This window comes from Pinus tabuliformis, chromosome 1_2 (genome assembly GCF_031772625.1).
Source record: "Pinus tabuliformis cultivar Carrire ecotype Pingquan chromosome 1_2, CPIR1, whole genome shotgun sequence".
Lineage (NCBI taxonomy): Eukaryota > Viridiplantae > Streptophyta > Pinopsida > Pinales > Pinaceae > Pinus > Pinus tabuliformis.
Window position 1 is genome coordinate 960,879,554 of NC_142298.1, and position 27,615 is coordinate 960,907,168.

Here is a 27,615-nt window from a genome sequence, read left to right on the forward strand (position 1 = left end):
AATAAATAAATTAACTAATTAATTGAATCAATTAAATAATACTTTATTAATTAGATACTTATGATTTAATTAACTAAAATAAATAAAATAGAATTAACATAAGAAAAAGATAAATTATTAAATTATTAAAACAATAGTTATTAGGGATTAATAATTAATTTATTTAACATATAATTAAAATCAAATAATTAGAATAATTAGAATAAGAATAATTAGAATTAGAATGATTAAAACTAAAAATAATTAAACTAAAATAAATTAAATATTAAAATTAAATGGGTTGGCTTCTATATAAAAATTTATCATTTTCTAGATTTTTATATATACTCTGGTCGGAAGATTCTTCTCTCAAAAACTATCATTCATATTCTATCAATTTTGGTCCTAATGATGGACCCCCTTTGAGGTTCGAAATGTTGACATAACGAGCATAATACTGTGGATAATCCGGATCATGCTACTCCAAAAAACTACCACAGAAGCTTAAAGTCTAAAATATGAAGGAGCTCAATATGGAAGTGGTAAATCTTCCCTTCCTTGTAGATCAACCAACCCTACAATCAATCATAGGCATGCATCAATTTATCATTAACAAAATGAAATAAATTATGATGGAAAATATGAGTTGAATTTAAATAACATCTAATTTATGCCATAACACTGATCTAATAACTAAAGTGACCTCTAAGCTATAAAAAGAAAATGTAAAACAAGACAACTAACAGTAATCTATTTCCATGAAATCATAAACACAATATTTTTGGACTGTGGTTGTGAATCCTTCCACTCATTCTCTTACAAGTGAGGTGATGTAGAGGCTTGTTGGGCATGGGATCCCCGCAGCAGGTTTTGGGGCTTAAAGCCCAAGTTTTTGTCAAAGATGGTGTAGAACTCCGTGAAGTACGGTGTGGAGCGCAAAGTGTACAATCAAGTCATAGGGTTTTCTGCCCTAAGTATTGTAATTTAATGTAAAGTTGTGTTGGCCTACCCATGGTCCGCGGACCATGGGATTGTATAAATAGAGCGAGGCTCTAAGTGTAAAGATAGTTTTTAGTCAAGTAGAGAATAGATAGAAGAGAAAAGGCACGGTAATAACATAGAGTGAAAGTTGAAGTGCACTGAGTCATAGTAGTAGGAAGAGGCTCTGCAGCTGAGTGCGCAGAGGTCTAGTAGAGTTTGCAGCTGAGTGCGTGGACCCCTGCAGCTGAGTGTGTAGGGCGAAGTCGAGTTTGTACTTGGGATTGAAAGCTAATAAAAAGAAGTTTGTTGAATTAAGGCTTCTGTGATCCATAACATTTATTAAGAAGAGTTTCGGCATAAATCACATGTAGAAAACCTTTGTCGACGCATTTCGAACCAACTAGTGTGGTTCATCGTCAGGACAAGTTGAGGAGTCAGATCATGGCTGCCAATTATATAGGGAGAGCAGATCATCCAAACGGCTAGGTTGACTAGGTTGACCATCAACGACTATCTAAAACGGTTATATTAAATAATAATATTAAAATATTAATAAGTCAAAGGTAATAACTTATAGTAATAGAATAATTAACTAATTGTAATATATTAGTTATTCTATTTTATTTTATTAATATATTTTTCTTAGGTTAATAAATAAATTAATTTAATTCATTTATAATTTATTTAATCATATAACCACTAGGGATAAGTAAAGGGGTTTTTATATAATAGAATGTTATACTATTTTATTTTATTTATATATTAAATCACCTAATTCTAATTTATTTAATCAATTGAATCGCTAGGGAATTTTATTCTGTGCATCTATTCTTGAATCTATATTTTGATGTTATGCATTACTTTTACTCTGTTATTTACTGCGCGCAATTGATAAATACGTGTATGAATGCTTATATGTGGATTTAATCTAAGTAATCAGCTAATGGAAGACTAACTAAGGAAGACCTGGTTAAATAACGCGGGTCGCGCTGTGGCTAGAACTACGCGAAGACAATATCACAAGGCCCGGGGTGACCGCAGGTGCGCGTAGCGTAGTAAGTGCGAAGGTTGGGCCGTGTATCAACCACCACATATCAGACATCCTTGGGGTGCGGAAACTTGGTTACAACACCCTCCCATACTACTACGGGTAAGACCTCAGTTCGCGCTCCACGGACTGTTGCCGAAAGGGCCAGTAGTACCGGGATTTGCTTGGTTAAATCACTTGCGAACCTGGGTCAGGCCCCATTAAGCCAACAAATGGTTCCGTTGTTGGGACTGGGATCTGCATAAGGGATGTCTAATGTCGTGCCACTGGAACCCAAAAAAGAAGGAAATTGAAGAGTGGTTGGATAAGAAGATTCACGAGTTCGCGGCGCAGGAAAACAGAACTCCGCAAGTATCTAAGGAAAAGTGGCTAGATCACTGTGTATATGGAAATCCATGAGATTTTCTTTGCATCCTTTCCATCTGAGCTGTATGAGTGGATTGCAAGGTTAGTCAATAGCCAGGGAAGGTGTAGGCTCGACCAACCAATAGTCTGGACTCCAGAATTAGTGCGCAGATTAGAAGCATCAGAACCTAAGATCACATGAGCTATGTACCATTGGCTCGATTAGATAATAGGGGGATTTATCACTAAGTTTGCGGTAGACACGACCATAGCGAGGCAGCGTGACGCCTCCTCAAGGGACCGCAAGGTAAGTATATTAAATCTTTGAACAACTGGATTAAGATGTTGTTATGTGAAAAGCGAGTTATGTGAATAAATTAATGTTTGGGACTACGCGGAGTGGAAAGATCTACAGAAGCGGAAGTAGTGAAGAATTAAAAACTAGTCCCTTGATTTCACCCTCACGGGAGAGCGAGGACGAGCTTGCGAAGGTTTCTCCAAGAAGCGCGGTCAGTTTGATAAGGCAGCGGATTCCACGGTTACCACCTCCACCTACATTGCCACCTGCTTCACCTCCCTCACCTCTCTCTCCACCCACTCCACCTCCACCACCTCCACATTTTAGTATGGTGAGTGCGATCAAACTACTAGTGTTCAGAGGAGTAAGGAATGAGGAACTAGACCAATTTTGGTTCGTGGTAAGAGTAGTATGGGAAGCATAGGGCATCACAGATGACAATATTAAGAAGGCTACATTGGTGAGTGCGCTTTAGGATCGTGCATTGACATGGTATATCAAGCACTCTAACGACCACCCAAACACAAGGATAGAAGAGATCCAGAACGCGCTGAACAGGGAATTTAGCAAGCCAAAGTCAGAAACACAATCAATCATTAGGTTTAAAGAGATTGCGATGCTCCCAGGTGACTCCTTGGGATCTGGATCAACAACTAAAGAGTACAATTCACGAAGCCAATATGACATTGACAGATGCATAACATCACACATGGTTTGTAGCATCTCTGGCACCACACTTGAGGACAACGCTGTCACAACAAAAACTTTCTACCCAGGACGAAGCATTGGAAATGGCGATGAGATTGCATGAGACCCCAATACAATACCCTGGGTTGGGAGTTCAACAAATCCACACGCAACTACAGAATCTATGTTTGGGAATACAAAGTTTGAAGCAGGATAGGGCACCATGGCCAGAGGCACGTGAGGAAGTATGGTGCATAAAATGCAAAGGCCAGGGCCATGACAAGGATCATTGCCCAGTGTTAGCGAACTACTTGGTAGGAGGAGGTCCAATGCCACTGAGACTAGAGGTACAAGCAGGGCCAAGCGCAACGCCCGCTTTATGGTGTGCAATCTGTCAGATAGGAGAGAAACACACAATGGACAATTATCATTTGCTGCAGAAAAATACGCAGACACCCCAACAATTATTTTGTAATTTCTGCAGGTTGGTAGGCCACGATGAGCACACTTTACGCAGTTATGAGCTAATGATGGATCAGACCCCAACCTATAGGATGCAGACTGAAACACGAGCCCTCGACCCATATGCGGGGATGGAGCATGCTAGATTTCAGGGGCGAGGTAGCCAAAGGAAAGTACATGGGTTCGCAAGGCTCCTGCAAAGGAACTTGAGTTTGACTTAGAATGCACAAAGGAGACATTCATGGAAGCTAAGAAGAGCTTCACGGAGGCCTCCACTACAGGTAGTGGGATCAACCAGAGCCAAGAATGGATCCTTTGATGCTCACTACCTTTCTGGAGACATGCATGAAACTGCTGCACGACAACATGGCAGTTAAAGGACTATAGGAACTAATCACCAGGCGCACGGGGTTAGGGGAACCACGTGTCATCCAGAAAGTGGGGAAACATGCATTTCGCACTGGAAGGGAAATGAGGTTGAATGCACAGATTGGGGAATATGAAATGGATCAGGTGATCCTAGATCTAGGTTCGGACGTGAATGTATTACTGAAGCAAACATGGGAACGCATGGGCAGGCCCGCATTACAATGGTCACCTATTCAATTACGAATGACGAACCAACAGAAGATTTTTCCCATGGGGAGGTTGCAAGGGGTAATAGTTGATATTGAAGGCACGAGTGTGCAGGCGTATTTTGAAGTAATAGAGATTGTTGATGACAACAATCCTTATCCCACATTGTTAGGAATAGACTGGGCCACTGATATGAATGGAGTCATCAACTTGAAGAAGCACAAAATGATCTTCGAGAAAAAGTCACTACGCGTAGTAGTCCCACTGGACCCAGCTGAAGGAGCATGCTACACTGAACCAGTGCGCGATGATGATAGCGATGATGATCTTGATTGTATTTACAAGATAACTGCGCGAGACCAAGATTGGGTGAATCTGACTGCAGATGGGAGGATCTCGTGGGAGCACGAAAGCTCCTGCACTTTAGATTCAGACAAAGAAGTAGAGTGATGGCAGAATCGGTTGCACGAAGTGACGACGTTGAATTGCAACATGATGGTTAGATCACTGCGTTGCATGATAACAGAGGCAAGAGAGTTGCTGACATATGATGGATTGACAGAGGTGGATGAATTCTTGAGAAAATTTGAAAGCGCAGTACCGGAACAACAGCGGTTCAATGCATTGAAATGGGCACTGCGCACAACACCTGCACGATGGTGGGGTACACATCAAGAAAACTTTGAGGACTGGCATGGATGTAGAAGGATGATGCGCCTATGATTTGGAAGCCCCCAGCTTTGAACAAGAGTCAGGCAGCAAGGACGGAGCAACTTGCGCGCCCACCTGTGTCGATGGGTACAGACGTGTGCTGTGTAGCCCACTCAAGCACACCCCAAATTTAGGATTGAAAAACGGAACAGGACACAGCAGTAGGAGAGGTGATGTGCACCACAAATGTTCCATGTAGAAGCATTCAAGAAGGTATGCAGAGTCCTGAATAGGGTTCACCAGGCGAGACGAATTGATTGGGACCTGCACGTACCAGCGGTTCGATGGGCCTATAGGGCCATGTGAAAAAAATTGAGCGCGGAGATGATTCTGAAGCTAAAGAATAGAGTTGAGACCATAATTTTGGAGGAAAGGAATCCTCACGCAATAGCTCTCATAGTTGGGACAGTACGTGAGGACCTGGACGAAGGAATTATGCAGTTACAGGAAGCCATTCGGCGAGGGAACCTTAAGCTTCGCGAACTCGAAGAAGATCGGGTACGACTAAGGAAGAAAAGCATGTTAATGGACACAGAGATCAAAAACCTGGAAAACGAAATCGCGCAAGCATGTCGCGTCGATGGACTCAGCGTGACCAGACAAGATACAGACAACTAGACTCTTGCATTAGAAGATTGTTGCCGAGGATTTGTGACTCTACTACCATGGTTGCGACCGCACCTTACCAAACAAAGTAACCAGAGGAGCGCACCACAGAAGAAAGTATGCGTAGCACTAGCTGTCGTAAGGATAATTGAGAAGTGCCCACGAGTTAGGCTGGAAGGTGAGTTGCAATCTCACACAGGTGGTGCGGCCACCTAACTAGCCATTGGAAGCACAGTCTCAACACTCCAAACAGTTGAAAGAGAGCATGGGACTATAAAAGAGTCTGTGTGGGAGCTGTGTGATAAGGAGGTTGCATGGAAGATCAGTATGTCACAGGGGTCACGCCTGCACATACAGGGCTACGCTGCCACGCGGGTAGGCTGGGAGGTTACTGTCGGTTTCACTGTTCATGACAAGATGTCCAATTTAAGGCAAATAGGAGCGGGCGGCAGGCAACTACGACATGAAGTCAATACTGGATTTGGGACGATTTGTCGCCAATCTAGCATTAATGGGCCGAATGTGGGGGGAACGGTCGAATTTGAATTCAAAAAGGCCTATAAATCACATGTGGCTATCTAGCGAACAACCCTTAGTGTTTTGAGAATTCAGTTGTTGCGCTATCAAGTGGGTATGGACCTTACAAATTTGGAAACTTTGAGAGCATGATCAGTGTTTGCGACATTGCTGAAGGAGACGCATGACCTCCTGAATAGAATGATGTCGACAACCAAGGAAGCCGCACAGAGCCCTACTCTATACGTGGGGGATGCACTGGAAATTCCAAAATTTCCTCGGACGCCGAGGCCCAAAATGGATCCACAGGCAGTAGGACAAGTCCGCATGTCTCCGTGAAATTTGCGGTTTGGTAAAATTTCTATGGAAGACAAGGGAAAGACTGTTAATCTTGAGACAAAATATAAGGAGGAGGAACTCCAGGCTTTCGTAGAAGAGATCAAGGTGGATGAAGAAATGGCGGAAGACATTCAGCCGGTGTGCACTACAACAAAACTGCCCAAGAATGTCCCTCCGGGGAAAGGGAAAGCAAAAGTACTCAAGGATTTGGATGTTGTTAAGAGCTCTCTCCAAACCTGCTCCTCCCAGATGGAATTCTATTTGAAGGTTCGGTTCTGGGCCGCGTGCCCATGATAAAATTTGAAGATTGGGACCTCGCAGACAGCAAAAATTTCCCACATTTGGAGACTAGCAAACTCATGAAACAGAGCAAGGAGGGGTCTGTTACAATGCTAGAACCACATAAATGGTTGTGCGTGTGGAGGATGCTGGGCTACTCCACCTACCATGGATTCCGTATTTTCACCGCACACCGATTACGATCTTTGTCATTAGGCAGCTACTTTTCCTGGTACACAATGGGTACCTGTGGCTAGAGGAGCCCATTCCCATCATGGTAGAGCTTATTCACAGGATTTCTTGGATTCCCTGTGAGGGAAGGGACCCCATGGAAATAACTGGAAAAAGCGGAAATTTGACGCTCGCAAAAGCCATGAAGAAGAAATACAAGTTGGAAAAGAAGCAGAGAGGCTATGTAATTAGTAGCATTCTAAAAAAAGGGGTGCATGTAGCTACCCAGCTACTGGCCGGGAAGGTGATGAGAAAATGCCTCTACAACGAGGTATCAGGGACAGTCATCGTGCTGGCCGAACAATGCATGGAGGGGGTCCAATTCAACTGGGCTACCTTCCTCTATGAAGAATTCCTCACCAACCGCAAGGAAGTCCAGGAGTAGGGCAAGACATTCCACTAAGTGTGGTTGCTATTGTCCATCTTATTGGTGACCAGGGAACTGCTTGAGGATAGTCAGTTCCCTCCTCTTGACTAGGACCTACCAGAGGCAGCAAAGTAAGCATCGCTATGGGCCACGAAGGATGCCACGAGGATCCGCGAGACTAAGATATTTTGGGTGCTCATGGAGGCAAGCGTCTGAATATGGATCAACAAAAGGCTGTGCCTGTCCCCTACAGTGTATGATAGTCTGCGGAGATTTGCAGACTTCAAGGTGGATATGCACAATGTGTATATTAAGGCGCGCAAAGATCCGGCGTAGAACTGGACCAAACTGTCGTTCATCATGATTGATGATGCCATTTTTGCTGTGCTCAACTCATGGCCACCCGAGTGGTGCGCCCCTAATCTGGCAGTACATGATAAGACAACTGAACAAACTACAACACCAATAAAAGAGCCCAAGGAGGGCCAGGAGATGTCCACACGGCAGCAAACCGGGGAAGTAGACAGGACAGAAGAGCACGCAGGCCCCAGTTCAACATCAATGCAACTCAAGCGGCCAGGTGTCCCTGACAAAACAGCTCCCACGAAGAAGGTGAAGGTGACAAAGACGTCCGTTGACCCGATCACACTCATAGAAGGTGATTTGTTTGACATCAGCGGAAAGGTTCGCGATGTCACAAAGGATGTGCTCTAGGAAATGAGGATGGAGCAAAACACTGTGTTGGGGGCGCTCAGCATGTAGCTACAAGGCTTACATGTACAACCCCCCCCAAACAGGTACAATGGCTCTGTACATTGCAGCAGGAACTGCAGAGGCTGAACAGACACTGCGTGTCCATAGGGACAACCCTTTTGTGTTGCCCGAAGGTGCCCTAGCAGCAGTAAGTGAGGTTGACTGGGTTGCGATGAGCAACATGAAAGGCATCGAATTAAACTTGGCAGCCCTGCCGCGTGAAACCTTGTACTAGTTATAGGATGGGGTCATCACAGAGCTCCAAACCAGGGAAGGCCACGTGATCCAGGTCTTGAACGAGCAGAAAATCAACATGGATTAGCTTAGCCTCCAGCATGATGAGTTGGTTGCGCAGGCTCGTAGACTGGAGCAGGTGGTAGAGGATGCATGTAGGAGCGTCCTAGAGTTGGCCGTACCTGCAAAGCTACCAGTAGCAGAGCGGGTCCACTGATTGGCAGTTGGAGTCCGCGAGGCTAGGGAGGAAACGGTGAAGGTTCAGTTCAAGCTGAACCTGTAGCTCGCCGAGCTACGGTTGAAGGCGCAACCCTCCACGCCTCCAGAAGTTAGAGAGTAACGCGCCCGCGCTATCAAAACGGGGTTGGAGAAAATTTGCCAAGCGGTACAGGACTACACCAAGATGTTGGATCAAGCACTAACCATGCTTACATACCTACAGGAAGATTCAAACCTACAATTCCTAGAGACAGAGGCGAGCGAGTTGCAGCAAGAGTACGACAGTGTCCGGGGGACCGTGCAGACAGTTGTCCTTACTCAACGACACGCCAAACTATAGCAGGAAAGGGCATTGAAGGACCAGTTAGACGCTGTGTGATAAAAAGAAGCCTTGCTTAAAGCGCGCATCTAGCCATGGATCGATGAAGCTTTCACAATTACAACTACCATTGAAGGAAAGTTGGCACAAATGCAGGGACTTTATGTAGTTAGATAGGAATGTGACCCTGCTCACAAAGGTTTAGAGATACGCGTGCAGCAAGTACAACAGATAGCGGAACAGTGTGCCGCGGACACCCAAGCTGCATGAGACCTGCTAGATGGACTCCGTGCCAAGATCGCTGCACTAGCAGAGTGACTCAGGACGAGTCATGATGATTGTGTTGGGGGCCTGTTGGGCATGGGATCCCCTGCAGCAGGTTTTGGGGCTTAAAGTCCAAGTTTTGGTCAAAGATGGTGTAAAACTCCATGAAGTACCGGTGCAGAGTGCGAAGTGTACAATCAAGTCATAGGGTTGTCCGCCCTAAGTATTGTAATTTAATGTAAAGTTGTGTCGGCCTACCCATGGTTTGCGGACCATGGGATTGTATAAATAGAGTGAAGCTCTAAGTGTAAAGATAGTTTTAGTCAAGTAGAGAATAGATAGAAGAGAAAAGACATGGTAAGAGCATAGAGTGAAAGTTGAAGTGTACTGAGTCATAGTAGTAGGAAGAGGCTCTGCAGCTGAGTGCGTAGAGGCCTAGTAGAGTCCGTAGCTGAGTGCATGGACCCCTGTAGCTGAATGCGCAGGGCGGAGTCGGGTTTATACTTGGGATTGAAAGCTAATAAAGAGAAGTTTATTTTGTGCATATATTCTTGAATCAATATTTTGATGTTATGCATTACTTTTACTCTATTATTTACTACACGCAATTAACAAATACGTGTATGAATGCTCATATGTGGATTTAATCTAAGTAATTAGCTAACGGAAGACTAACTAAGGAAGACTTGGGTAAATAACACGGGTCATGCTGCAGCTAGAACTACGCAAGTACAGTATCACAGGGCACGGGGTGCTCGCAGGTGCGTGTAGCGCAGTAAGTGCGAAGGTTGGGCCATGTATCAATCACCACATATCAGACATCCCTAAGGTGCAGAAATCTGGTTCTAGCACCCTCCCATACTACTTCGGGTGAGACCTCAGTCCACGCTCCATGGACTATTGCCGAAAGGGCCAGTAGTACCGGGATTTGCTTGGCTAAATAACTTTTGAACCTGGGTCAGGCCCCATTAAGCCAACAAGGTTGTAACCATAGATTTTTGTAGATTAATCTCTACTGAAATGTAAGAAACTATGAACTGCTTGGAATCAAGAAGAAACATAAGTACAAAAAGAGGGACCAGAGCCTCTGGGTTGGGCCCAAACCCAAGGGTCTCAGCCCTCTGAAACTAACTTAGATGCAACTTAAAATCCAACTTCACATTATCAAAAAGTTCAGGTCTAATACATCACATAAAAGTTAAAAGTAATAATGTTAAGCTTCAAGCTCAACAACTACGCCTAGCTGAATAAAAAATTTGAATCCTAATGAGATCTTCTTCTAGTTTATTTATACAAAAGGGTAGCTGAAGCAACTCCCTTGAAAGTAGGATTGGTTTCCTCCTTGATCTAAAAAATTGTGGATCTTGTCCCTCCTGGTCTTCACTTGGAATAGGAGTCACTAAGCTGCCAATGAATTCGAGCTGGCGAGAGAGGATATTGTGATCCCAAGCTGAATTTAGGGAGTTAAGGAGGTGGACAAACCCCATAGATTATCTCCTAGTTTTCTCCATAAAGTCCCTGCATAGTAATAACCTAAAAAATGCTTCATTTTCCTACAATTAAACCACATTAGGCCACATACTATGACAAACACGTTTTACTCCTCTTACTAAGCATAATATAACAAAAAAAGTGAATTAATGGAAGAGAAGGATATTTTTAAGGTTGGAGGATGGCATAATGATCTTCAAAATGTACCTATTGATGGGACTCATCAAGAATTATAATTAAAATTTTCCTTCAAAATATTACCTCGTGAAACATGTGATTTGGATGAGATTTATGAATTTGCAACTTCTTTTGTAATGGATTGATTTTATTCCTTCTTTAAATTCTTTTCCTTTTGAGACATCTGGTCATAATCCACGATCTACTCTCCAAACAATCAAGCTTCACTGAAGAGCACCATCTCTGATACTAATTGTTGGAAATGTATTCATTGCTAGGGGGGGGAGGGTGAATCAGTAGTGGTGGAATTTATATAAATTTTCACCAACTTAAAAATTTTCCACAAACTCAAATATCCATGCACATCCACAACATTAGTTCATCAAAACATATAAGAAACAATAAACTAAAATCATAACAATCTTCAGAAATAAATATGTGAAACACAAGCATGCACACATAAGAGCACAATTATTTCTGGTGGAAACCCTTTCAGGAGAAAACCACCCTTCTGTTGTTGCGCTACTTAATTCTTTTATTAATCTTCTGAACAGATTTTACATGTATTAGCTTAAACCCAGAAGCCATAATACTTATCTTCCTCTAAAATATGATGGCATCTATAAATTAAAAAATATGTTTCTCTCATGGATCTACGAATTACCATCCGCTGGAAGCTCCCACGACCAACGATCCTCGCCCAACTACCATTGGACTGTCAAATTCCTATTGGATGGAGAAAAAACTTCCTACTATTGAATGCAAAATCACTGTTTATACTGAAGCCTCCACGCCTTTACTTCCTCCATGCGAACCACGTTTCAAAATATTTCACATTGGCTTCTTAATTTTCTCAACATGAGCAACCCAACAGCTCCATCGTTCTGCACATAAAATTTGAATAAAATTTCCCCGGAGAGGTATTTTTCTTCTCTTCTCCTCATGTCAAAACACTACTCTCAAACACGATATAAGTTGCCAAATCTTCTCCACTTTGCAATACATAAGATATGAATTCTGCATACACATTCTCTACAATATAATGTGAGTAGATTCAACAAATTCTCTTCACTCACAATTCCCCCACAATAGCATACTCTTACACTCTCACAACAAGCAACCAAATATACTCACAACCTTTTTCTATTTATCATTTTTTGAGATGAGTATATTAGTTAATGCTACAGGTTATGGAAAACTCAAAAAATTTGTTCACATGCTTCAAATTTGGTTGAGGAAGGATTCTTGACCAAATCAATCACTAAATCCACTAGCCTTTTGATATCTTCAACCTTGATCAGCTTCTAGAGGGTCCACAAACTTTTTTCAACCATATGCCAAAAATTCTCGATCAATAACATCGCCACAATGCAAAAATTGGCTAAGAAGCAAAAGGAATGTGGAGAAAAACTCGCCAAAACTATCAGTCACACCCTTAGCACCGTCCTTTAAGTTACTGGAGCTATAACCTCTCCCTTGAGCCTATCCTACAAGCGACTGGAGCCTAAAACCGCTCCCTTGACCCATCATGCATGTGACTGGGGCTAAGGAGACTCAAAATCATGCTTCCTCAGCTCAGAACTTGCCTCAACTTCTTCCAGAGCTTGACCAACCTCTGTAGGACCTCTGGAAGTCTCTGACACCTCTACAACACTCCTACAAATCATTGCAACATCACCAACATCATCACAAGTCAAACTAGGTTGACTAGGATTCCAACCAACAACCAACCTAAGCATCTGAGCCATCAAACTATTCCTCAACATCTCTGCCATCAATATGCAACTCCAAAACCTATCAGACATCCTCCAACATTTGCACAACCATCACAAGCATCCACAGAGACATGTAGATCCTCTCTAAGCCTAAGGTACAACATGTCAACATAAGAGACCTAATTTGGGACATGGAGACCATGGAGACCTAATCAACAAGGCTCCTCAACACTAACTCCTGAAGAAAAAATCACCATATGTATGCAACAACATGATCATGAATACCATCATCATGGGAAGGCCTCCAAGCTAGTGAAACACACCATCATCCAACTCATCATGGCATAGGACCATCTACACCTCAAGCTAGTTCAGGATAGTAGACATGCCAAGGACCATCCATCACATCTCCAAGGTAATACATGCTAGTAAACATGCCAAGGACCATCTACACATCATCCATAATCACCTCAATAATCAAACAACTCAACCATCTACAACCCAAGCAACCAAGTTGACATCAATGACAATCAATTACACATCTGCAACACCACATTACACATCAATGACAATAATCTCCCCCTTTGTAATTGATGTCAACCCCCGAGTTGAAACAATCATTTGATAATCATCCTCACGTTCTCCCCCTTTGAGAAGAATGGAAAAGGGATAAATATGTCAAAGATAAATGTCATATACTCCTCTACATGCAAGGGGTTCCATCAACAAAAACATAAATATAAAATCCACTCACAATCATATGCAGGTGATGAACAATGGAGTGCAAGACTAAAATACAACAACACTCCCCCTGGAAGATATGTGCACTAAACTCCCCCTGGAACATATGTGCACTAAACTCCCCCTAGACACAAGATATGTCTAATAATCAACACACTAGAGTAGAAAAATACATCTCCTACCAGCAACAATAATGAAATTTCTCAACCAGCAATAACAAAAACTGAAACACGTGCTCTCTCTCGTGAATAAACAACAACATAATCCATTTCATAACATCATATCACCAACACATAGAAACAACAACATATTTGATCTTTTAGCAGAAAAAATAATGATCAACTCCATAGAAAAAACAACATATATTCATACATTCTGAAGCAACAACAATAAATACATCCTCTCCACAATGTACTCTCCAGCAGCAGGAAACACATACAACACCAACAACAATGAAACATCTCTCTAAAGTAGACATGGAAGCAACAAATCCATGATGATAGGTCACAATAGTATTACCAACCATACTCCACTGAATAAAAACATCTCCATGGATGAATGTAAACTGATGTACATGTGAAAACATACAACGAATTCAAATTGGGGTTTTAATAATAACACTTCTTCCAACAGAAAACACATACAACACCAACAACAATGCAACATCTCTCTGAAGTAGACATGGAAGCAACAAATCCATGATGACAGGTCACAATAGTATTACCAACCATACTCCACTGAATACAAACATCTCCATGGATGAATGTAAATTGATGTACATATGACAACATACAACGAATTCAAATTGGGGTTTTAATAATAACAATTCTTGCAAAAGATTCTTCAGTGTGTGCACGTGAAAATTAGACAGTTGATTGAACCAATTAATGATGATTTTAGAATCACCAAATATTTGAAGTTTCTGACATCCTTTCTCAAGGGAAAAGAGGAGAAAAAGCCTAAGATTGTTTAGCTCTACATAATTGTTTGTTCCCCTACCTAGTCCCATTTTCATTTTGAAGGAATGTTATTCATTTAAGAAAAAAACTACACCACCTCCACAACCATATTGGTGTGATGACCCATCAAAGTAGGCCCAAGAAAAATATTTTTTCTACAGAGTAAATGCGAATATTGGGAGTCTTATTATTTTTATCCTCGTCAAGTATCATATTATAAATAACCAATGTTTGAGCACTGATAAGAGTCCATGGCTTATTTGATTCCTGGAAAAATTTTCAGTTCCTACCTAATCATATACCCCAATTAACCAAAAGATGGAGGTTCCTGAGCTTTGTGGGGTGTATCACATCTCTCCATGCTTTCCAAGATTCATTAAAGCAATCTCCCTGCCATCTTATATTAATTTCCAGAGATTGATATAACAGGTTCCAAATTTGTGCAAAGAAAGAACAATCAAGAAATAAGTGGTTTACCGATTCTTCCCTATCCTAGCACATCACACACCATGATGGCCCCTGAAAAGCTCCACGCTTCAAATTGTCCCCAGTCGGGACTTTATTTTCAAAAGATACTTTGATTTCACCGGAATTTTAAGCTTCCATAATGGACACCAGCACTAGGAAGAAAACTTAGGTTCATGATCAACAAAAATAAATGGATAACCTACTTTAGGGGAATATCTACCATGGGATGACAGGGACCAGATGAGCTCATCTTCACAATCCTGAATTTTGATGTGCGATGCAGAAATAACATTAGTGTATTGTAGCCATACCTAGTGCCAGTGATTAGGGATCTCGAGCTCATGTGTTGATAATCATTTTTGCACAAAAATAGTAGAGTTAGACCTATCAACAATCTGATCTAGAGTCTGTTTTCCCTTGTTAGCAAGGAATTGAATCATTTTTGGGGGTAGAATATGCACATTTCCACTGCCAGCCCATGCATCTGATCCAATAAAAACCTTCACTCTAGATTCAACTCTTTAGGCCAAACCTGATCTAATATATCTAAAAGAATTTAGAACCACCATCCATATCGTCGAAACATCTGATTTGTTCTAGGATAGCAATGACAACTCAGGTAACTATAAAAACATTTCTTAGTTTTGTGAATGTAGTGAGAGTCTTATTGCAATACTGATATGTTCTTCACAGTATGACTTATTGGATTTTTTATAAAGGATTGAATAGTTTTTGCATAATAAAGTAGTGGTGGAAATTCATGAGTTGTTTTCAAGTTATTGAAAGTGTCAAATTTTATAAGTACGAATTTGTAGAAGCTTTGATAACAATAACAATTACTTGGATGTGTTATTGCATGGGAACCTTTACCTTTTGTATATATTATATATGATAACATGTAAGGGACTAATAAGTAATGCAAGGGTGTTGTTGTTGTTTTTGGCTGTTAGAGAATAAAAAAAAAAAACTAACATGCATCACTTTTTCATGAGAAACATAGTATGGTGTGAAGGTATAAAAAATAATTCAAGTAATATTTTCCTAAGAAGTTAGTTGGATTGTGAAAATTTTGCAAAGTTATCAACTACCTTTTACTATATTTGCATGAGGACATGAAAAATATCAAGTGTGGGGGAGATGTCGTGTTGTTGGTTTTCCATATTTTTATTATTCAAATCATCCATTTTCACATTATTTCATTCACCCATTGTCACCACTTTTAACTGTCTTTCTTTAGAAACACACAAAAACTCAAAAATCGCTCTTACATGTTTATGTAGTCTATTATCATTATTTCCATTATTTTTAACGAATTAATTAGGATTATGCTTGGTTTTACTAAAGACAATTTACTAGTTTTTGTATCCACCTCCATGATTGAGATATCAACATAGTTCTAAAACAAATTCAGGTGCATGGGTTTTGTCACTAGGACCCCCTATATGGATTGTGTTTCTCATAAATCACCAAGTTCACATGTGTGAGCCTTTAGTGCTTGATCAAAGGTGATGATCCAAATTAACAACACTTGTTGTGCATCCAACTTCCTATGTGATTTCTAGGAAGACACGTTTGAAAACACTAAAACACAGGTTTTATCTAGAACATGCCCATTTAGGTTCCACATGAACGATTTCCTTAGAAAGTGAACAATATAGGAGATATGGGTAGATTAGAATAGGGTGGTGGAATGTCAGGTGGTGCCCATTCCTCTCTCTCACACAAATTGAGGAGAAAACACACTTAAGAGACAATTCAGGCTCTCCTAGTTGAACGAACAAACACAAAAAATGATATGTATACATGCATAACGAAGGAGCACAAGGAGCTTTTCAGGCTCACTATGGATCTCTATCTCATTAGCTCACATTGTTTATATTTTCTATCAGAAGGCATTCAAGACTTATCCTGGGCAGTGTGTAGTTGTGGCGCATGGTATAGTTGACCGCGCAACACTGAAGTTGATTATCGAGCTTTTAAATTGGAGCTAGTGCTCTGTGACCATGAGTTTGTACTCTATGACCCTAGGTATCAATCCCTATGAATGTCTTTGATACTATCTAAATCCTGTTCTAATCCCGTGGTGTTTGTATGAAACCCAGTGAATAACCAAATCACTATTGTAAACTTCCCCTATGCAAGCATTTCCTCAAACTCTAGATCTAGCTTGCTGGTGGTCAACTATAGGAAATTTTGTAGTGTAGTTAGCCTATGTTTGGGTGTAGAGTGGAATTCCCTCCTTTAGTTTATATCTAATTTAATTCACATATTTATGTATAATGGTTTAAGCATATTTGATTATGAGTTATGATAGTGCTTGTTTATGCTATTGGTTGATATTTGGTTCTATAAGATTTATGAAGGAATACCTGAAATAACTATATGTTCATGGTAGACAAGTTGTCTTATATGTCTCTATGGTTATATTGACTTCTGACACTATGTGATTGTTATCATCTTCATGAACTACAAGGGTACTTATATAATTGTGATTGACTAAGGTCACTCAACTAACCTGTTATTACATGTGTTTCCAACCATCTGACATGTTTATGAATTTGAAAGCTCTCAACCATAACCATGATTGTAGTTCATTGTACATCTTATGAGTTTAATTTATAGTTTAATTTTAAATGAGTCTTTGGATAGAGCTCATGGACACTTAACCCATGAAGGATGTGAAGATTCTGTGAGGTATGCACTCTTATATACTATTGTAACCAATAATTGTCATCAAATGTAACACCCTAACATTAAATGTTTTAATTATTGTTTGCAACCCTCTTGTATGATCATGTAAACTTGTATATGACCTTGTTACTTAATGAAGAATTCCCATCTCAGAGAAGAATTTAGCTAGACTACAACAATTAGAAGAGGGTGACTACTTTGTAAACATCACATTGCACAATGTTAAAACTGGGAAAATAGCCATTGATACCATGTCCTTCTGATGTTGACTGTATCCAAATATACCCAGATATGTTTGTGGCCCAGGTTGATTTCCTTTTAGAGTAAGTCCATGGATCAACTTGCTTCTCATGCATCGATCTCATTATGAATCCCTTAAATATGTTTGCAATCAAGACTATGGATAAGTTCAAACTTTAACAACGTTGTTAGCACTTCCCTTAATTCCCAAGGTAACCACCATCAGATAATACATAATTGTGTGCTATCATGAAATTCATCACACCAATATCTAAGCACCAAGGGCTTACAACTTTAAAACAGATGATCGCCATTATAGCCCACGCTTAACCCTAAAGGTGCTAAGAACTATTGGGCCCCCGTGATCACTAACACATATTTCTTTAACATCAATGACAATGAACCTAAATGGAAATTATGGTGGTAATAGAACTTTAGTTTCCATGAAAATTCGTATTTTTTGGGGCCATCAGTCAATAGGACCACTTCATTGCTTCGTGAGTAGTCACAACTCTACACACTTTCACGAATGGTCGATGACAATGACAGAACTACACCTGACATAAAGGTATATGTTTGTCGGATCTGTTAATGAATGATAATGCCTCATTATTTTCACCACTCCACAACCATTAACGCTTTCATGGTAAGGCAATAGTGGTAGAAAGAAAAACAATTACAATGGATTATTCCATCTATCGGGTTTGTCAGTTGATGGGGCACTGTCGCTCACTACCCACTGACTGGTCTTGAAAGTTATACATTGTGGGAGATATGAATTTAGAGCGACATGATGTGGGTCTATGGACCCCATCAAGATTATATCTCAGATAGAAATTCATATAACAGGGAATACCTTGCAAAACACAAGGACGAAGACCCTATGAGCCTACGCTTGAGACGATGTGGCAGTGGCCATGTGGATGCCATGTAGGAACTAGGTGACATGGAGTAGAATAATGATGACGTGATAGTCCCACATGGATGCCACATGGTAATACCATAATAAAATGGACCTGTGTCAAGTTGATGTGGTAGTTGAATAAGGGCCACATGTGGGTGCCATGTAACATCCCAATGCTAATGTGGCCTTATTTGACTGGTCAAAATTTAGGAAGATGTAAATTTCAATCCAGGAGACAAATTGAGATAAACTTTATATTGCTGGAAATTTCTCGACGAGTTGAATGCAATGGTGGCATTGGTTTTGAGTTTTAACGACACTAGAAGAAAGCGAAATTTTCGTGACCCCATCTTCATAACAAACCTTGGAGGTTAGGTCAATTCAATAGTAATACCTTCCATAGCCTAACATAGTACAAGGGGGTGGGAGGGAGTGTTACAACAAAAATTAACAATGTATGGTTAAAACCAACACATGGTTTGTGTGATTTATTACTTTCTTGAACTCATCAATAAAAATAGAAATAATATATCAAATTAGCAAGCATCCATACATAAGAAAAGCTTTACACCATGTGAAAAATAATTCAATTGGAGATCCGAATTGGAGAATAAACACTAGATCTCTTTTAAGACTTGTAAGCATATGGGAATGCTTACTACTATATAATCCTTCTCCCATGCCTTGGGGTTCATAGGGCCATGGAGACAATTATTTAAACTCTATGTGATGGGTTCATAAGCCTTCATGATCATAGTCTCTATTCTCTCCCTTTATTATAAGCAATAGTTTTTTACTAATTTTTTTACCAACCCCCATATTTTTCTACAATATCGTGTTAAGTAGCATTTTCTCTAAGAGTTAATGAAACATACAAATAAACTCTTAAATTTAATTCCTTTGGTTCTTACCCTTTCATTCTCCATCTCAAATGGGTAGAGAGTATCATGAAATCCATGTAGAGTTGTAACAACCTTGGGTTAAAGTTTCATGTAATAAAGGATAATAAAGGAAAAATATGACCAAGGTCACAAGACACTTATTCCAAGTTGAATGTTGGGAAAACACTATAGTGGGAATCACTTGTGGTTCAATAATGGCTATGGAAATTGGAAAAGACAAAGAGGAATTAATTGACATTTAATTATGGGAAATAATGAAAATAGAAGAAAAGGAAGGTGAAGAGACACAAATTTGCATGCAAGGGAAATTAGAGGAAAATGAAGGAAAAGGGGACATCAATGATAAAAAGGCATCCGAGAAATAGTTCACAACTTTTGTCAGTTTAGCTTTTGGCTCTCTTACACTCTTTCACACTGTTACAGATCCATTTGGGCACATCAACCCCAACTTACAGATCAGTACTATTAGGGCCCATCAAACCCTAATTCAGTTGTTACATGCCCTAAATGAAGTCAACCATTAGAATGCCTCCTTCCCAAGAGATTCCATGATTGAAATCATCCAAAAACTGCCTCTAAGAAGATCAGCGCAGGTAGGCCTTCATTAGGGTGCACTACAGTGCAGTCCAGTACACTGCCTGGGTGCTATGCAGCGCACTTGAGCCCTCTTTGGCCTGCGCTGGGCGAATTTGAGCAAAATTTCATTGGGGTTTGGGAATATTCTTATCCATTGGATGCATCTAGAAGCTTCCCAAGTTTATCTACTCCTTTGGGCTCGAATTTGGATGAGGTAGGGAGTTAAGGAACATCAATCCCTTTATCCCTTCCTCCATGGAACTAAATTCTAAGTTTGGGAGGGCATTCATTATCACCATTTATGGCATAAATTCCTTCATTCACCTATAAAAAGACCACTCATCTAAGTGATTAGGGGCTGGAAATCACTGAATTATAGGGAGATGCTGTTAGTATGAGACTTGAGTTGGTTTCAAGTATTGTAATGATGTAAAAATGTCTTGCTTGTTATGAGGAGAGGATGGGATTGAACTGGAGGAGTGATATTGAATCAAGCAAATTGGGTTGTAACTCTTCCTTTTATTAATAAAGTGCTCAAAGCTTTTTCCATATGTTTTTATTGTTCATTGATGCTTTCATATGTGTATTATGAACTTGATTCCATTCTTTTTTTTTTTTTTTTTTCCAGCTGGTTCACGGACCCTGGTCAGTTGATCCGCTACTCCAGGTTCGAGAAATCTAGGTGGACCCCACCCGAAGGGGGTCCACCCCTCGGTCACCACAGACCTAACCCCAAGAGCTTTCGGGTTTCAACCCTGTGACCTCCCATTGGCGAGGCCCCGACTTGACCGATTGAGCTAACCCTTGGGGCTTGTTGCGTGCTTGATTCCATTCTATGTTTAATCAATAGATCATTATCATATGCTTTGATCGGTTTTTGTCTTCTGTCTGTGTGTAGGTACTTTTCAAGTGGATTAAGTACGGAAAGGAGTGACATAATTGGTCAAGGGAGATAAGGAGTAAGCGAAAGCTACAGGTAGGCTTCTTTACTATCTTATTTAATCTATTGGTTATAGAAAAGGTAGAGAATGCTTTGCACTGTTGTTCTAGACTTAGCTACTAGTCTAGGGGTTTAAGCGTTTATCCGTAGACACTAAAACTTCCCAAAACAAATTGGTGACTCCGCTAGGGATCGATTATCCATCCTAGTAGCTAATCCACCTCCTTAGACACCTTGACATACTTTACTTGTTGTAATTCAGCCTTTTGCATTGAATTTTGGTCAAAATTTGAGGTTAGATGACTCTTGAGTGGCCTCACAGGAATCAGCACAGGCTAGCCTTAGAGACAGTGCGTTGCAATGCACCCTCTAGTTAGAGACAATGCACTGCAGTGCAGTTACTCCCTATTTGGCCTGCGCCGATCTTCCTAGGGTCAAATTCCCACCCTTGGAATTAAATTTTTTGCCAAAATTCTTCTGTTATAGAGTTCAGGCTTCTGTGATCCATATCAAGTTTGTGAGAGATTTTTTAGCGTAAATCATGACAAATGGTATTCCATGTGATTTACGCTGAAAAATCTCTCACAAAATTCTTCTGATTGCTTGTTTGCTGATTGTAAATGGATGTCATGTCTCTAAAAATAGTTTTTATCTCCTTAGCTGGCCCTACTTAGACTAGGATTGATAAATGTTTTACTTTGTCATTTTCAATCTATAGTCGAAAGTTAGTTTTTGGTTGATTGATTTTTGTCGAAAGAAAGTGTCATAAAATCGTCTTTTCCTTCAAAAATTGAATAGTCGTAAAGTCTTCATTCATGAAAGATCAATTGATTGATGTGTGCATATGATTAGTCTTTTTTTTGAAAGTCTCGTAATTCCTCATTTCTTTGAAAACGAAAGTGTCGTAAATTCTTCCTTTCCTTGAAAAGAAATTGTCGCAAAATCGTCATTTTTATGAAAAGAGTTTATTGATTGATTGTGCATTAGTTTTCCTTTTTGTTCATTCACATTAAGGGAAATCGAAAAGAAATACATGCATGTTGCATTGAAAAAGTTTTTGAATGCTTGAACGGAATAGCTAGGGAAATTGCATTAGATGTGCTCTTTTCTCTTTGTCAAAGATCTGATTGCTCTATCCCTACTAGCTAAGGATTTTCATTGTTAAATTGAATGGAAAGAATGCTTATCATATTAGTTTCATTTTAGGAATTGCAAACATACATCACGTGGTGAACCTTGAAAGGAAAATTCTAAAGAAGATCAACTTAAAATTTATCTGAATTTACCTAATGGAGCATTGTCACTTAACGAAAAACATTTAGAGGTCTAGGCTAGAGACATATTCCGGCGTCGTAAAACAAAGCAATTGTCGCTAACTTGTTTGCAGTACATCCTGAGTGTGATACCTCATTCCAGGTACATGAGTATATTGTAGCTCGTCCACGTATCTTCGGGTATATAGGGCGGTGTTGTAGTACGTAAAGTATATGGGAATTCTCTCACTGTGCGGTTTTGCATTAGACAACGCTTATACAGATTGAGCCTCCATATACTTTTGAGTATATATGGGAGGACAACACTAGGTTGCTATCCATACTTAGGTAACCAAGTCAGTTGCCTTGTACACTATGATACACCGAACACAACATTCGAGGAGATTGCCTGCCCGTACTTCTTGGTTCGCCAGGAGGTATTCTACAGTTCATAATTGCTTGGTAAACCTTTTTCCTAGATTATCCCTCTTTTGTTTTGTTATGTTACTTTGATTAAAATAAAATTAATTGACCGCAGATAACATCCTCCATGCTCACTCCTTAGTTGATCTTAGGTTGAAACATATGGCGACAAATCTGGAGTCCACTGATCAAGGAATTCCTTTTGATGGGAATCCTAGTCCTTTTCCTCCTTTCAGAAATATTGGTGCTCCATATATGGCTACATTGTCCCTTCTGGTATTTACCATTGGCTTTCCAATATGGTTGTTTTGAACCTCCTTGGTTCAAAATGTCGTGATTTCTCCGCAATTGAGTACACCTCCAACTGGACAAAATCAACCTCTAGTTGATCCTAAAGTTGACCCTTTGCTTTCTTCCTCAGTTGTTTCTTCCTCCCCTTCTTCCTCTTTGCCTGGAAAAAGTATTGGTACTAGTAACCAGGTGGCTAAGAAGAAGAAGAAAGGGAAGAAGAAGAAGAAGTAAATTCAGTAGAGGGGTAACCAAGCAACCATTGCTTTGAATGCAACATCTGATGAGAAATCGTCCATCAAGCCTCACAAAGTTCGATATACATGCAAACTTTGTGCAGGAGACCATCTTCTTCGAAATTGTACTGATATTCCTAAGAAATTAGAAGAACCCCGTTCACATCATCCTGTTGCATCAACTTCTCGAGATCATGTTGGTGACACACTATCAACTAGTGGTAGTAAAGCTCATGGAAAGAAGGGAAAAATCAAGTTTCCCTGTAGGTTATGTTAAGGGAATCACCCCATTCACCTTTGTCCTTATCTGGATGAAGTCAAAAAAGTGTTGGATAACCGTCCTCCTTCACCATAGTGAATTCCATCTGGTTATAGGAAACTCTCCCTAAATCCTTCACTAGTTGATGAATTGACTGACCAAAATCAACAGTTGGTTGAAACCACTCTCTCTGAAAGTGAATCCTATGAGTCTATACCCGACCCAAATCAACAGGTCGAGGTAACAGTTGACCTGATTTCACCTTCAGCAAATCATACCTTTCCCGAAGAGAGTGAATATGATACCACTTAAGTTCTTTTTGTTTCTTTAGATTCTAATGAGCTTGGGGTAGTCCTCCTGTTACATCAAGGCAAGAGGAAAATCCTTCGGTTCTCGTAACTCAATGGGTTAATTCTCCCATTTCTATGGTACCCCCTCCAAGTAGTCTAGTCACTTCCTTTAATTGAAATCGACTGGCTAGATTCTGTCTTCCTTCTTATGTGCCTTTCCAGATCATAGTACAAGTTTGTAATATGATTGTATCTGACACTATTATAGATGAAGGTGCATCAGTGAGTATCCTTTCCTCAATTTCTTGGCAAGCACTCGGTTTGCCACCACTTGTGCCTGTTACCCAAAATCTGTTGGCTTTTAACAGAGGAACCAATCAACCATTAGGGATCCTCCCTCAGTTACCTATTACTTTGGGAGGAAAAATCATTTATCTGAACGTGATGGTAGTCCTAGGCCCTTTAGATTACAATTTAATTCTAGGGCATGACTATGTTTATGACATGGGAGCTATTGTTTCAACACTCTTTCGAGTGATTTGTTTCCCGCATGAAGGTAGAATTGTCACCGTTGACCAGCTTTCATTTCCTGGTCCAAATATGGCTCCTAGTCAACCATCTTCCCTAAATGGTCCTTTTGTACCAATGGTATCATCCCCACCATGGGTTAATTATGTGGCAACCTGTTCCATACCTACATCAACTGACGATCAATTCAGTGATGTTGTGCATCATGTACTGGGGTGTTATAGACATTTTTGTGCCTTACAGCTCTAAGCATGAAATGTCCATAAACCAAGGGCTCCTAAGTCCCTAAAAGTGTTTTTCTAACCCCTAAAGGAACAAGGTCAAAAAATTACAGCTTCTCCCAGAAGTTCTCCACCAGAAACTACTCAGAATCAGTCAAAATAGGATCATTTCAGCTGCCCCACTAGCTAAGTGCGTTGCATAGCACCTAAGTCCACTAGCTAGGTGCGTTGCAACGCACCTAAATGCACTACCAGGGTGCGTTGAGTGGGAAATGACAAGTGGCAGTGTCATTCAACGAGGTGGAGAGACAATGGAAGCTTCCAGAATCTTCTCCTACGACATTTGCCTCACGGAGTTCGACCAAGGATGAGTAAGAGGCCTTCAGTCTCCAAGTGGAAGCAAGAACTGACAGAGAGAAGCCACTAATCAAATCATAAGCTGACTCATCCTCCTTGCATACATCTATATATGGATCCCTCATCCCAGAGATCCGGAGGCTGGAATTTTGCACATTGTAAGGAATTGCTGTTGGTTTTGAGATACATATCAGAGAATTGGGTGATCTATGCTTTGTTGGGGGTGAAGAAGGGACTTCTTTGCTGGGAGGTTGATGCTGGGTCAGGAATCATCGGTTGTAACTCCTCCTGGATCTTATTTTATATCAATAAAAACTATTTGAGTTTCTTCTCCATGCTTTTGTATCATTGATGCTTGTTACATTTGTATGGTTAACTTAAATCCGATCCTAAGTTATTTATGAATATAAACCCATGTCTTTGTATAGTTTCCTTCTTCTGTGATCTTACAGGTACTTGGTGAAGCTGGGCAAGTAAGGGAGCAGGTAGCTGGAAGCTGTCAAAGAGGAGAGAGATTGGATCAAAGGACTAGCGCAAGACACAGGTTGGTTCTTCCTATTCCTCTTTGTTTATAGTTCATAAAGAAGATACAAAAGTAGTTTTCTCTGTTTGTTTCTAAGGTAGCTGTCACACCTTAGTGGGATAGAGCAGTTCTAAATAGACACTTTTCCCGATAACATGGGGGGCATTGGAACCCGATCTCTCCTTCATGACCACTTATGAGATGTGATCGAAAGGTCCATGAGGATAGTTCCTTGTCTTGTGTCAACCTCGTTAAAAGAATGAAACAAGGAACATGAGGATAGTTCGTTGTCTTGTGTCAACCTCGTTAAAAAATGAAACAAGGAACATGAGGATAGTTCGTTGTCTTGTGTGAACCTTGTTAAAAAATGAAACAAGGAATATGAGGATAGTTCTTTTACTGTGTCAACCTCATTAAAAAATGAAACAACTCCTATGAGGAGAGTTCCTTGTCTTGTGTCAACCTCATTAAAAAGTGAAACAAGGAATATGAGGATAGTTCTTTTATTGTGTCAACCTCTTTAAAAAATGAAACAAGGAATATGAGTAGAGTTCCTTGTCTTGTGTCAAGCTCATTAAAAAATGAAACAAGGTCCCAAGTTCCAAGTCGAGTATTTGAGTAGATCTCGTAAAATCCCAGTCGAGTCTTTCACTTGATCTCATAAATGAAACTTCATTCCATCCACCTGACAGCCACGACTAGTCTACTTAGGTGAATGTAATGAAGCTTGGGCGGCATGCACCTAATTGTAAAGTTAAGTTTCCCTGTAGGTTATGTGAAGGGAATCACCCCATTCACCTTTGTCCCTATCTGGACAAAGCCAAAAAAGTGTTGGATAACTGTCCTACTTCACCGCAGTGACTTCCATATGGTTACAGGAGACTCTCCCTTTCATCATGCTGGGGGCATGTAAACCAATCTCAAGCATAGTTTTTCGTTTTAAGCTTGCATAAAAATGAAATTGAATCCAAGCATAGTTTTTGTTTCAAGCTTGTGTAAACATGAAACTGAACCCAAGCATAGTTCCCTATGGTTCAAGCTTGTGTAAAAATGAACCCATTTCCATTTTTAACCCTCGTGATTGCCATTCTATCAGCCTCTTCCATCAGATGAGCCTTGGTTTTTTCTCCCTCCATCATCACTATCTGCTTGGCCGATCATACGCTTTCACTTGGTTGTTTTACCCTTTTTGAGGGACAGTTGCAATGAGTGGTCTTATTAGCCAGCCTCTTCACATCAATCAACATGTTTTGAGAAGTTCCAACATCACCGGAACCAGATGATATCCTAGACACCACTCATTCCTCAAAATGGAGTCCTCTTTAAGCTCTTTTCAGTCTCTCTAAACATGAAAAGATTGCTGAGCGCTTGACCTTTCCAGCTTGTTAAAGGATTGGAAACAATATCTCTCTTGTATTATTTTATGCTTTTTTAGGCTTGAGAGATTAATATACGAAAAATAACTTTTGGAGTTTCCTTTTTGTCCCTTTTCAAACTCTCTAAACATGAAAAGGACCAAGTTATCTTTATCTTTAAACTTGTTAAAAACATCAAATAGCAACAAACTTGTCCATCTAGACAAGACCAAGTTTCACCTTCATTAGACTCGTTAAAACATCAAATAATGATGGATTCACCCGAAGGGTGAAATTATATAACAAGCATATGTTATCCTCCTCAAGCTTGATAAAAATAAAGAGGTACTGGTCAACAATGACTAGGGAAAATTGGAAAAAGGGGAAAACACTTTATGGTATAGCTCCTACCTCACTGGTTACTGTCTGATGAGGACAACCTTTGATCTCTCCTCCCTTAATGCCCACTGATAATCTTGTAGATGATTGCTCTGTATCCTATAGGTCTTCCTGTAGGATCTTGTAGGTTTTCCTGTAGGATCTTGTAGGTGCCTCTATGCTACAAAATGCTCATTGTCTCCTGTAGGTGCTGCTTCAAGAAGGCCGAGGCAATCCTTTTTTCGATGAATTCTCGAGATTGCTAATGCTCTTTTAGTGTGGGAATCAATGTTTTATTTCCTTATATGGATGATCGTGTGGGATGGTGTGCTGGCTGTCTAAGTACGAGCACCTCCTTTTGGACTGTTGGTCCCACTATCAATCCATCATTTCACTCACCTCGTAATCATCTCCCACTTCGTTCCTCCGTAATTTGATGCTCATTGGAGAATGATGTCCCTGTGCTGTGTATTTGCTGCATTTTTT

The 27,615-nt window shown here is 40.3% G+C and overlaps 1 pseudogene; it reads left to right on the forward strand.

Annotated features, from left to right (window-relative positions):
• The first annotated feature begins 8,227 nt into the window (after window positions 1-8,227).
• The window catches only part of LOC149209169 (tobamovirus multiplication protein 1 pseudogene), a 168,145-nt pseudogene continuing 148,757 nt past the window's right edge, over window positions 8,228-27,615 (forward strand).